Below are 11,301 nucleotides of genomic sequence, written 5' to 3'. Positions count from 1 at the left end.
GGGGGGGGGGGGGGGGCGTGACCACGCGGCGTCTTTCGAGAGAGGGGCAAGCCGACGAGGCTATCAAATGGCAGAGAGGAAAACAGAAGGAGGCGGGGCTGGCGCAGACCAGCTGCGTCATCATCACGCCTGTCAACACGCGACGCGACGCGACGCAAACGATCTTTGCGCGCTTTCGCCACCTTTTCCGAATCCTGACGAAAACCTCAAATGCGCGACGTTGGCAAGCATTCATCGCTCGGTGAGAGAGCCGCTTACACTGTTTTGGTGATGACATTTGAAGAAACAAATGATCTGCCCCCCCCCCCCAAGTCTCCATTTTGATACGTGGCCAAAGAGCCTCATCTTGGCTGCTCTCCAACTGTCAACAGGACAAAGCATCTCGATTTTTGAGCTATTCCTCGCATGTATTTATTTTGTTATTCTGACTTCAAGATGGCGCGGCGAGAGCGGCTGCCTTTCCAGCATTTCCTCGATTTTGTTCTTCTACTTCTTCCTTTCATAACTTTGCTGCTGTGAATTGGGAATTTCTCCATTGCGAGACTAATAAAAGATTTCTTATCTTATCGAAACACCGCGGCGCCGTTAAATGCGACCATCGATGCATTCGTACTTGTCTGACGGGGGCGATTTTATGATTTATTTTGAGAGCGAGCGTCTCAGCGCGCACACACCTCGGCGCGGAGCGCGCGTCCGTCTCCACGGATGAGATCATTCGAAGGCCCGGCGATACCCGGCGCTGCTCATTGCGGGCTCGTTGTCGTGTTTGTTTCCCGAGGAAAGGGAGAGACGGGCTGATAGCTCGGCTTTGAGCCTGATTTGTTTTTACCTACGCCGCCGCCGCCGCCCCCTCCCTCGTCCTCCAAACCCACTTGTGCTGTCACACAGTAAAAGTTGAAGCATCGGGTGAATGATAAGAAAGCGACACGAGGAGGTTAAAGCGAGCAGTCAGGTTGTAATTTTCCCCAGAAAGCTGAGGGGAGTGGAGGATAAGTGAAGCGAGGGGGGGGGGGGGAGGAAAGGTATCATCACTGATGTCTTTTTCCTCCCGTGCCGGATGAGAGCCCGGCGCACTTTTAATACGCCGACTTTAATTAGCTTGGCCTTCGACAGCCTCGTCTGGCTCGATGTGAATCACTGCGCGAGGACGGTCAAGAGCAGACGGCGAGCGAGCAAAGGCTTCCGTTGCCGTTTGGCTCGGGAACGCACGAGTCTGGCCTTCTGGAAGCAGGCTGCACATTTGGACAGCTTTTGCATCTCCTCCGCTAATCACCAGTTGCACGTTTTGGGCTCACTATTGCCAATTTTGCAAAAAAAAAAAAAAAAAAAAAAAAGATGCAAGCCGGGAAGACGAAGTCATAGTTTGAGGACCGGGTCGACTGGGGTGCAAAGGTCAAGGGTCGGGCAAATACTTGAATGACGTTTTTGTCGTGACCGTTCACGGAAACACAGTGTGAAGGAGAGCTTGACTTTTTGGGAGGCGGGCGGGGGTGGGGGCATTTCCACCTGTACATCTCCCATTTAGAAGACAAAGTACGGTCGTCATGGCAACTAGCGTTGGGCTCCCACGGACGAGGATTTACAGCAGCAAAAAGCACATGAAGCCGCCGGGATTGGACCTTGGGCTGCAATGCCGCACGCCATCCTGGTTCCGAGAAGCCGTTTGAAATCAAGAAAAACTTTCACATTGTTACGATTTCGTCGTCGTCGTCTTGAGGGCTGAGCGTGCTGCGCTCATATTCATTTCTGAACGCACTCCAAAAACCAACAAAGCCTCTGGAAAAACAAAAGTCAATTAATCGACTTCAAAAGAAATGCATTTTTTATACATATCAAATAGATCGGGATAAATCCAAAACAATCATAAATAACCCCTGGTACAGATGAGTTTTTTTGTTGAGGAATGAAGTATTTGTGTTGACTTCCCAGCAGGCGGCACGATGGGCGACTGGCTAGCACGTCCGCCTCACCGTGCGGAGCTGCGGGGTTCGATTCCGGCACCGTCCTTCCCGTGCGGATGTTCTACCCGTGCCTGCGTGGGGTTTTTTTCCGGGTACTCTGGCTTCCTCCCACATTCCAAAAGGTGCAGCGGCCGGAAATCGTCCCCAGGCGCGATCGTGAGCGCCTAACGGTCGTTGGTCTACGTGAGCCCTGCGAGCGGGCCGGCAGCCGGTCCGGGGCGTACCCCGCCTGCTGCCCCAAGATAGGCGCCGGCATCCCCGCGACCCTCGCGAGGAGAAACGGATTCCGTAATGGCCGGATGGATGGCTACTTTCCGTCACTGATGCTCACCGGCCCAGACAAGGTGAGTGTTTGTGTGCCGGGTGGGCCGCCCCTTCGTATCGTAGACGCGAGTCTTCACTGTCACAGCGCTGACGGCGGACGGCCGAGCCCTCCCTGCGTCCACCTCCCCCATTTGCGCGACTCGTCTCCATTCCAATCACAGCTCGCCTCAGCGCCCACTGAGTCACGTCTGAAGTAGGATGGACAGGAAAGCCCGAGTCAGCCGGGACAGCCAGCCGAGCGCAGATGAGTCATGGCGCCGAGGTGCTTTTGTCCCGGAACCGTGACACATCCGCAGGACACGGGCGGCCTCGTCTGTCTGCCTCAGTCACCGACCAAGACACCACGTCAGCTGTGAAATCACGGGCCAAAGCGACTCCTTCGTCATCCCCTCGTCAATTCACAAAAGAGCGAGTCGGCCGCTCCTTTGTCGGAAAACGTCTCGTCGGAGCGTTTTTTTGGCCGCACGCAATCCACACCCGGTCGCCCACGAGGGCCGGCTCGCAAACCGGCCGCAAGTGTACCTAAGCAAGCGTCTAGCGGCCACGCTGTTGACGCGGCGAGCATTTATCCCTCGAGGGACGGCCAGTAAGCCGGTCATGTTGTCAGCCTGTTTTGATGTTTCAACGGAACAAAGAACACGCAGCAGGCTTAAACGCTTATCACGTGACGCGCGCATTACTCGGCGAGCAAAACACGCTTCTCTATGTTTATTTACATCAAACTTCACACGGTCTCAAATGTAATCTCTCTCTTTTTTTTTTTGGAGTCCAATCCAAGGGGATGTCACATTTGAATAGAAAAATCCCCCTTTGATGTGCCCTGACCAAAGTCTCATTTCGTATCGAACACAATCCAGACATGAAGACAATTCTCACTTTGCGCACTCAGCACTTTAGTCCCTTCCAGATAAGACCACAGTGGCGTCGTCACGGATTTTTCTCTCGCCCCCGCCACCCCCCCTCCCCATTCCATTTGTGGAAATTGAATTTATCATCTCGGGCTCATATCTAATTTCACGTTGTCTACACCTGGGGTGTCCAAACGTTTTTACTCTCTCTCCGCATAGAGATAAAAAAACAAAAAAAACAAAAATGGAAGGACGAAAGGGCCACTTTAAAAAATTTGAAACAGTTAAAACAGGTGAAGGTGGGCTGAGGGCGAAGGGAGGGTGGACTGCAGGACTTTTCTCGATATCGAAGATACAAATAAATGATTAAAGGACAAAACACTGTCGTGAATCAAGATCATTCCATTTTAGAGGCAAACAATAATTTCTTCCACTTTTTGGATGATTCACGAAGACGTGAATGATTCTCAAGTCACTGTTTGAAAAACGGCCACCTTCGGACGTTTTTTTTTTTTTTGTGAATGTGGAGATTCGGCCGCTGTTCAGGGCAGAGCCGGATCGACGCTGCGAGATCGACAGGGCTGTTGGCCACCTCCCATCTCCACATTCAGAACCTCCCAAAAAGAACCAACCGTAGTAAAGTGAGTATTTCTCAAAGAGTGACTTGAGGATCATTCGTGTGATGTCTTCATCAATCCATCAGCAACAGAGCACAAAGCGAACGAAACTCTCGAAAATGGAATCATGTTTATTCACAATGGTGATTTGAAGCTCAATTGTATTCTTTTTTGTGGGATCTTGGAACATAGAGAAAAGTTCAGCAGGATGTAAGAGCACGTATTCGTGGTTATGGCACCCTCCCTTCTCACTCTGCCCACCTTCACCTTTTTAGCGAACCTTGCGGCCCACGTCAAATGTCGTTTTTTATACACGTTTCACGCATAATCGGGGGATGTGGAAACACTTGAATTTTGGAGTCCATTCTGTGTGCGTAACTTGTTTTTTCGACAACGACAACAGTTTACCGTCAAAGGCAACGTAAAAACAAAGACAGTTCCACCTTTGTGTGTTTAAAACAAGCACAAAAGCTTGCCTTCCACCAGCTTAAGACTAATGCACGATGCAAAACGCCATGAACGGGCTAACAAAGAGCATCGACAGTCACGGCGGTACCTGGGACCATTTGAAAGGGTAGTCCTTCAAGTCATACTGCCCCCTGGTGGCCAAGTCATGCAAAAACGGGAATACGGCAACAGGTTCATTGTCACTCACTTATTTATTTCAGTCTCCCCCCCTCCCCCCCCAAAAATTTTCTGTGTGTAAGAAATAATTGTCCCCTCCGATATGGGAAAATAGCCGGGTTTCTTGTTTTTGTGCTCGCCACGACGGACGACATCATCAAGGCCTGGTAGTCAACGCGCGAGAGAAAGTCGGGTCAAATCAAAAGAGCAAATGGCTGCCAAGCTGCTTATTGGACACTTTCCCCCTGGAAACAGATGGCCTCAGCACTGCCGTTTGTGTTGTGATGACAATAGAAATGTCCGGGCTCATTTAGCCACTCCGCACACGAGTGGCCGGCGTTTAAGGTGACAGTGGCGAGAACGCGCGGCGGCGTGTGCCTCGCTAACCTGCGCTGAAGAGGTACAAGTGATTAAATCAACGGTCATGTCTCATCCTCCTCAACCCAGTCCGGAGCCTGCGGCCCCCCACGGAGCCCGCGGCCCCCCCCGGGGGGGGGGGGGGTGATTCACAATTGAATAGGAAAGAGGAAGATTGCCCCCCCCCCCTCCACGGACATGGTGCGACGACAATGCAATGCATAATGTAAATACTGCGGTCTACACTGTATGAATGTAAATACTGAGACACGAGGTTGCAAGGCCAACAATGGCAGAGAGGTTCCATCCATCCATCCATTTTCCGATCCGCTTTATCCTCACAAGGGGAGAACAAGCAAACTCCACACAGGAAGGCCGCGGCCGGGACCGACCACGACCTCCGCACTGTGAGGTCGACGCGCTAACCACTGGACCACCGGGCCGCGGCAGAGAGGTTACTCATCGCAAATACTTTTTTTTTTCTCTCCATCTATTCTGTGAGGTCGACGCGCTAACCGCTGGGCCACCGGGCCGCGGCAGAGAGGTTACTTATCGCAAATACTTTTTTTTTTTCTCTCCATCTATTAATGTCATATTGTCTAATGTTTTTCCACTAAGGTAGCAGCTTTTGACTGAAGCTCCCCTATTAGCCACGAATCAGACTCGGGGCCATATGAGGCTCAAGTTGGCGTAGAACAGAGAGGGGTGCCCAATACCCGATCGACCGGTAGCCCGCCGACTGGTCCCAAGTGGCATCCTATCAGTTCCGCTTTCACGCAAAAAGTGCACGTCAAGTCTCGACGAAGGTGGGCAATGGTTTTCCTTTTCACGAACTCTTGGATCTATTTTTCTGTTTCGGTCACGTTAGGGGCCGTCGTGGCTGTCGCGCATCGAGGCATGCGTGCACGTGCGGTCAGGGGAGGCGGGTTGCTTGAAGAGTAGATCTTGGGTCCAAATCGGTTGGGCACCTCTGCTGTAGAACAAATACACACGGAACTACTTCTGAGGGTCTGCTGGAAGGTCGCGCGTCGGTAGCTTTGGCCTACGTGCCGTGACCTGTTCTGACTTGAATCTGAAAATTCCGATTCGGCCTTGGTTTTTAATTCACAAGACAATTTGAGTCACCGCCGATGCCTACGCAGCCCTACGACATACGCAATAACTTCCAAGGCGCCAAATTACGAAAAAGCGGGCATGTCGATGAACGCGCGGGCCTCGCTTTGGATTTCACAGTCACCTCGTGCAGAGATCGCCTCATGCGACCGATGCACGGAGCAAAATGAGGCTTTGATGAAAAGAATAACTCGAAAAGGCGGGGCTCACGGAACATCATTACGCATGCGGGCTCCATCGGGGAGCGATGCTATCACTTTGGAGCTCCATCTTTGCCGGTGTCGTCGTCGTCGTCGTTAACTCAAACCTTCCTCCTGCCCCTCTTCCTCCTCGGCAGCGGTGAAATATCGGTATTGTTTACGCAGGAGATTAGGGCCGAATTGGGCAGGAGGCGTTTGTCCTGTGATGACGGCGATAAAGATCTCGGGGACGGCCTTATCTGGGCTGCAGCCAGATGAAGTTGTTCCTTGTAATTACTGGTGGCAAGAGTAGATTTCACGGCCAGATTGGTGGGGAAAGAGAGAAGCGAAGCGAGGAAAAAAAAAAGACAAGGAAAAAAAAAAAAAGCCCTTATGCACACTTAATTTCCACCCCCGCCTGCGTATTCGCGCTCTCGTCAGGCCGATCTTAATGCCGCCGTATCTTAACGACCTTTTGCGGGTCGAACATAACAATGGGCGTCGTCGTGACTCATTGCCATCTCGCCGCTGTTATTCAATCGCTGATCTTTTCTCTCTGGCCGCCCCTCCGCCGCTCACTCTGCACCGTGCGGCAATTACCGCCTCGGAGGAGAATGTCAGGCACGGCTGGAGGGAGGACGCAGACGCCATTGGCTTGACACCCAAACTTTTTGGGCTTCATCGTGCATTCGGTGAAACGATCGAGAGCGTTTGAAGGCGCGAAACCGGCTCGACTCGTCGACGCGATACGTCCGCGGCAGCTGCCGGCGGACTTTTGAGGCCAAAGCCTCCCGGTGAGCCTTTCAAATTTGTGCGTAGGGCAACTGGGTCCGAAAATGCTTCAATCGATGTTCGCTTCCGTTTGATCTAATTCCAGGCGGCGTAAGCGCCAGCCACCGTGTTTACGTACGTTGAACATGGATCGCCGCGGAACGTTTGGCATCGTGCCTCGTTTTTACAGTGACAGCGTGCATCCGACAAAGCTCAATGCAGCTCCGCTTACCTTTTGGCTTCGAGGTGACGGCGTTGACGACTTAAGTTGCGACGTGTTCGGAGTTGTTCACCTTGCAGAAGAGAAAAGGAGCCTTTCTCACGGGTGGCCTTGCCGAAAGTTGGAGAAAAGCCCCCCGTGAACATGGAAACAAGGATTGAGCAAGAACAGACTATTAGTGCTGCCGCCACGGCTGTTGTTGTGCCCGTTGTTCCCTTCTGACTTGACCTCAAATTGTCGCAGGTTGACGTTTCCATGTTTCCGACCTTGCTCAATCACCGTTGATTGGTGGGGGAAATGATGAACACGAGCAGCGTCTTCACGTCGGTACAAAGCATGCGCGGTGACCGATCATATCCGATCGATCGAATTTGGAGCAAACGTGCCCTCTCCCAAGTCGCACGAAGCGGGGGGCCAAGAAGTAGCTCTGGTTTCATTTCCTTTTGGGTGCGCGCCGGTTTGGAGTGTGCAACGATTTTATCTGGCAGCGTTTTTCTTTCTCGGAATGCGGCCTGCGCGTGCCTTTTTTGAAGCTTCCATTAGCGTTGACGGTCTCAATCTCCGCTTTAAATGTCACGGCGCAAAAAAAAAATCACAGCGGTCGACTCGGTGAATTCGTAAAAGCCGTCGGATTTCAGCGCCGTTGCCAGGGTGGATAATGGTCTCTGTGTGGCGACAGAGTAATTCCACACCTTGTCACAAAAGTTTCAAATACGTCTCAGCATTTCCCACTCAAAAGTTATCGGAGCTCATTTCCTTCTCGGAAGAAAAATAACGAGTGCTTCACTCAGGGCTCGATTGACTGCCTTACTTGAATGAGTGGCAAGCGAATTTGCTGTTTTTTTCAAGGACAAAGAGAGGCTCGGATGTGACGAAAATCACGGTTGCGTTTGGCTAACGTGTCGGACGGGGTTCTGGGGCGAAGTAGATAGATGACTGTGGGTTGTTTTTTTGTTTTTTTAGGCCGCAGCAGTGGGCTGGTAATGCTCTTCTCATCTATCATTCATCAACGCTGACGACGTGATCCAGATCAGACAACCCCCATTTGGCTTTTCCACCCCCCCCCCCCCCCCCCCCCCCCCACTCCGAGTCCTCGCTGCGCGACAACCTTTTGGCTTTAGCCTCCTCGCCGTTGACGTCTGCGGCTCCTCGCGACGAGCTTTGCTTCCCTCCGCTTGAGCGAGCGGCTTCCTCCCGATTCAAAGGCACAATGGCCGGCGGGGACGTTCGCCCCCCGAGAAACGCAGCTCGTTTGACACGTCGGCCAATCCGCTTCTGGCTTCTGCTTGACTGACGGCTGTGGTGTCTAATTACGCAGGAATGCAAGCGAGCTAATCCTTTAAATGCCAATCCGCAAGTAAAATTCTGCACTTTGGAGAACAAGTCATTATGGCTCCAGCCGGATGGGATTCGGGACTGCGGGAATCCCCTCTTAGCCAATTTAGGAATAGGTCCCGCCGATGTGAACAACTATTAATGGCTAGGTTGGGTTGTGGCTGTCCGGACGCGCCCTGAGGACGGGCCACGATTACCTGAACCAGTCTGGATGCCTGGGGTCTTCAAAGACTGCTGCTAAAAGTAAAAAAAAAAAAAAAAAAAGACAGACATGTGAGGAGGGCTTAATCCAATGTGTCACGTACAAGGTCGACGAGAGGACAAATGTCGACGCAACGCACCTTCGACGGCCACGTCTTGTTTCTCTGACAGGAGCGATGTGATCACGTTTCTGAATTAAGTCACACGAGGCATTTTTCAGGTATCGTCACGTTGCATGTGACCGTGATCCTCTTTCCACCGTCTGCAATTTCCATTTTTTCCCCCTGGAAAAATAGAAAACAAGTGACACGATTCAAGGAACCTGAGCTGGTTTTAGTAAACAACCCAGGCACTTTCAAGCAGGGTTGCCCGAGTCCCGTCCTGGAGAGTACCCGGCCGGTCCGGCCTGGTTCAGTTGTTTCCCACCCTCTTCAAGTGATCACTCAGCAGCAAGCTTTGTAAAAGCTTACTTTGGAGTCAGCCAATCCTCCGTCAGGCGTCTCCAGTTGCTCCAGAATGCCGCTGCTGGCTTCTTCACTGGTACTCGTACGAGGGAGCACATACAGTAACTCCTACTCTGGCATTCCTTCGCTGGCTGCCTCGACATTTTTTTTTGAAGATCCTAGAATCGGTTTTCCAATCTTGAAATGGCCTGGCCCCACCTTACCTCTCTTTTGTGAACAACAAAAAGTTTGGAAAAGGTCCAATGAACATTTCAGCGTACATATTTTGGCACATTGAAAACAATTTGAACCCATTCTACCCAATCGAACGTGTCCATGTGATACGAAGAAGACAACCTAAATTCGCAGAGTTCAGGACCTCAGTCGGTCTGCATTGTTCCACTCAACTGTGACTTGCAATTGTGTTTCGCACGCGCCTTTTGCCCAATGTTCAGACCGTACCATCGCCAACTTCTTGAACATTGGAAGATTCGCGACTTACTTGCACATTTCATTTTCATCTGTGCCCGAGTCGAAATACAATTGTCAGCCATCAAGATGTTCGAGTGAAACGTTTCTTTTGACTTTTTTTTTTTTTTGGTGACATATGAAGGCACCGTCGATAAATTTCCAGCAGGGGCCACATGAAGGCTTCTTGCCAACTCAAAGACGACCGCTCATGTCCAAAGCGTGCATCGCGGACTCCCTAATGAACTCAATGGTCCCAAGTGCGCGCCGTCTGTCATCCCTCAGCATGGAGGACAACGGGCGAGCGGCGCGCTAGCTCGTCCGAGCACCCGCCGCAGCTGCCAGGCCCGACTTGAGTCAGATGCGACCTGATTTGCTGACGGTAATATCTCGTAGCATCAGCGAGGCGGCCGCGCGGGATTTGAAGCTCTGTTTACTTTGTTTAATGGCACTGCACTGGGATGGCCTGTCTGCGTGCAGCTTTGTGTGTGTGTGTGTGTGTGTGTGTGTGTGTGTGTGTGTGTGCGCTCGTCTAGCAGAGAACTATACTAGTGGGCAAAATGTGCAAGAGAAAAGAGCGCATCCGTCGTCAAAAGTTTTCCCTAAATAATGCAGCCGATCATGCTGCGTTTACACAGCCAAACGGTTGCTGCCTTTGCCGGAAGCTAAAAGACTGCCGGGAGAGGATTCTCTTCATGCCGAAGAGAAGAATTGGAGAAAAAGGTGAAATATGAAGAAAAGGGGAAAAAAAAATCAAGCGCGATGATGGACGCGTGCGGTATGCTAAGCTTGTTTCAACGGACAATTCAAACGGTCGGCCCGCGGGCTGCATTTTTCCCGCGCCTGCACTCAGAATGGCGCTTCAATGAATAATCATCAACAAAGTGACGGCAAAAAATTCCAAACATTTGACGGGTGCGGAAGTAAAAACGATAAACACGGCTTCACGACCGCCGCGGACGACGAAAATACTCCTGCTTTTCCGATCCATTTCGATGAGCGTCAGCGAGACATCTGGATTTTCACGATTCACGCGCCGGCCATTTTTGTGTGGACCAAGTGACTACACTGCTCAGTGAAGAATATCACATCAACAATCGGATTTGATTTCATGGATGGACGGATGGATGACAGCAAAGAGCCAAGCAGACAAGTAGAAGCTACGTGGGCATTGACAGATGGAAAAACAAACAGACGGGCGGTGTCCAAATTCACAGGCCGGGTCGCCGGAAAGCCGCCACAACCCGACCGCACGTGGTGTCCAGGTGCACATTCAGGCCGTCAAAATTCGCCACGGTTTGTGCGGTCCTCGCAAGCTGCGGGAAGAGGAGCCAGCCTGCAAAACCGTCTTTCAAGAATGCGGAAAGCACGTGCGGTCGAGTCACGCGACAAGTGACGTCACTCGGCCAAAACGCGGCTTTTGGCGGACGCGGCCTGCAAATTTGGGACTGCCGCGGACAACGTGTTGCGAAATCAACTCCAAAAGGCCTCTCGTGAATAAGATTTGCTCCTTGAGCCTCGATCAACGAAAGTGAGTCGGTGCCGCCCTCAGCCCACCATACCACACGCGCACGCACGCACGCACGCACGCACGCACACGCCGCATCACCTCTTCCAGCCTTCCGACTGATCATCACACACTTGGTTGGTCCAGAAGAAAGACAATGTGTGCACCCGCCTGAGTGTGTCCATATTATGACACGAGTGCTTATCTTAGCATGTGTGATTTGAGGTATTATATGCCCCTCTGGTGTGTGTGTGTGTGTGTGTGTGTGTGTGTGTGTGTTTTACTTGCACTTGACTTGCCATCTATGTGAAATGAGCGCCAGTGAGGTGTGAG

At 51.7% G+C, this 11,301-nt stretch overlaps 2 long non-coding RNA genes across 3 annotated transcripts in view; one reads left to right on the top strand and one right to left on the bottom strand.

The window, feature by feature from the left end:
• LOC109510086 (uncharacterized) overlaps positions 1-9,189 on the bottom strand; it is a 17,584-nt gene extending 8,395 nt beyond the window's left edge. The window contains exons 1-4 of one of the 2 annotated variants that reach the window (XR_002167062.1): positions 8,691-9,189; positions 8,547-8,586; positions 7,027-7,124; positions 4,762-4,829 (exon numbers count right to left, since the gene is read on the bottom strand). This is a non-coding gene — a long non-coding RNA (uncharacterized LOC109510086). Of the gene's footprint in view, positions 1-4,452; positions 4,830-7,026; positions 7,125-8,546; positions 8,587-8,690 lie in introns of those variants that run through there. The other variant, XR_002167061.1, reaches the window with a different exon arrangement.
• Positions 1-11,301, top strand: part of LOC109510085 (uncharacterized) — a 43,771-nt gene that overhangs the window by 32,085 nt on the left and 385 nt on the right. Inside the window, exon 7 of the long non-coding RNA XR_002167059.1 lies at positions 9,047-9,055. This is a non-coding gene — a long non-coding RNA (uncharacterized LOC109510085). The remainder of the gene's footprint in view (positions 1-9,046; positions 9,056-11,301) is intronic.

This window comes from Hippocampus comes, unplaced genomic scaffold (assembly GCF_001891065.2).
Source record: "Hippocampus comes isolate QL1 unplaced genomic scaffold, H_comes_QL1_v1.1 scaffold39, whole genome shotgun sequence".
Classification (NCBI taxonomy): domain Eukaryota; kingdom Metazoa; phylum Chordata; class Actinopteri; order Syngnathiformes; family Syngnathidae; genus Hippocampus; species Hippocampus comes.
Note: the sequence above shows the minus strand (reverse complement) of the source record. Positions and strands in the feature narration are given on the sequence as shown.